Source organism: Schistocerca piceifrons, chromosome 8, assembly GCF_021461385.2.
Source record: "Schistocerca piceifrons isolate TAMUIC-IGC-003096 chromosome 8, iqSchPice1.1, whole genome shotgun sequence".
NCBI classification, from domain to species: domain Eukaryota; kingdom Metazoa; phylum Arthropoda; class Insecta; order Orthoptera; family Acrididae; genus Schistocerca; species Schistocerca piceifrons.
Genome location: NC_060145.1, coordinates 42,335,157 through 42,336,427, shown reverse-complemented (window position 1 = coordinate 42,336,427; position 1,271 = coordinate 42,335,157). Strand labels below are relative to the sequence as shown.

Genomic DNA, 1,271 nt, shown 5'->3' with positions numbered 1-1,271 from the left:
ATGATTATCTTAGTCGATATTGGGTACTTTCTTAAAAAGGCCATTGTTGTTGTCGTTGATATTTTTAGATTATCATTTAGGCTTATGTTGCTTAATGTTTGCACCGCTATCTGTAACTTCACTTCCCTGTCTTGTATGACTACCTGGTCGTCGTGAAAAAGCCTTTTTATTTTCACATTTGCTTAGCCAATTTTGGTACCTTGAGATAGTCTGCCTATCATCTATTCCCTGACGAGACCACCGACGTAGATGTTGAACAGTGCAGATGACATACTAGAGCCCCTCCTCACTCCACGGCTTACCTCTGCTTCTGATGTCAGGTCTTTGCCAGTATCTATTCTTCTTCCAGAATGAGATTTTCACTCTGCAGCGGAGTGTGCGCTGATATGAAACTTCCTGGCAGATTAAAACTGTGTGCCCGACCGATACTCGAATTCGGGACCTTTGCCTTTCGCGGGCAAGTGCTCTACCAACTGAGCTACCGAAGCACGACTCACGTCCGGTACCCACAGCTTTACTTCTGTCAGTACCTCGTCTCCTACCTTCGAAACTTTACAGAAGCTCTCCTGCGAACCTTGCAGAACTAGCACTCCTAAAAGAAAGGATATTGCGAAAGGCAAAGATCCTGAGTTCGAGTCCCGGTCGGGCACACAGTTTTAATCTGCCAGGAAGTTTCATATCAGCGCACACTCCGCTGCAGCGTGAAAATCTCATTCTGGAAACATCCCCCAGGCTGTGGCTAAGTCATGTCTCCGCAATATCCTTTCTTTCAGGAGTGCTAGTTCTGCAAGGTTCGCAGGAGAGCTTCTGTAAAGTTTGGAAGGTAGGAGACGAGGTACTGGCAGAAGTAAAGCTGTGGGTACCGGGTGTGAGTCGTGCTTCGGTAGCTCAGTTGGTAGAGCACTTGCCCGCGAAAGGCAAAGGTCCCGAGTTCGAGTCTCGGTCGGGCACACAGTTTTAATCTGCCAGGAAGTTTCATCTATTCTTCTTCTTCTTATTATTATTATTGTTATTATTATTATTATTATTTTGTAAACCTTGGAATACTTTTGTAAGGTGTCTGTCGTCTGTGTCTGTGTGTTGTTCTGTCTATAGCATACATAAATAAAAACGCCAGTATCCATGAACATGATACAAGGCAACAAAAAAAATTTCCATAACGAGTCAGTAAGGACATCAGCTTATAAAAGTTCCATTACAAATACTGCAATACAAATTTACAATATTCTTCAACATAAGATAAATATCATAAAATAAATATCATATCAATA

The 1,271-nt window shown here is 42.6% G+C and overlaps 1 non-coding gene across 1 annotated transcript; it reads left to right on the top strand.

The window, feature by feature from the left end:
• Positions 1–876: 876 nt before the first annotated feature.
• On the top strand, positions 877–951 carry Trnas-cga. The gene has a single exon. It is a non-coding gene; the product is annotated as a tRNA-Ser (tRNA).
• The last annotated feature ends 320 nt before the right edge of the window (positions 952–1,271 follow it).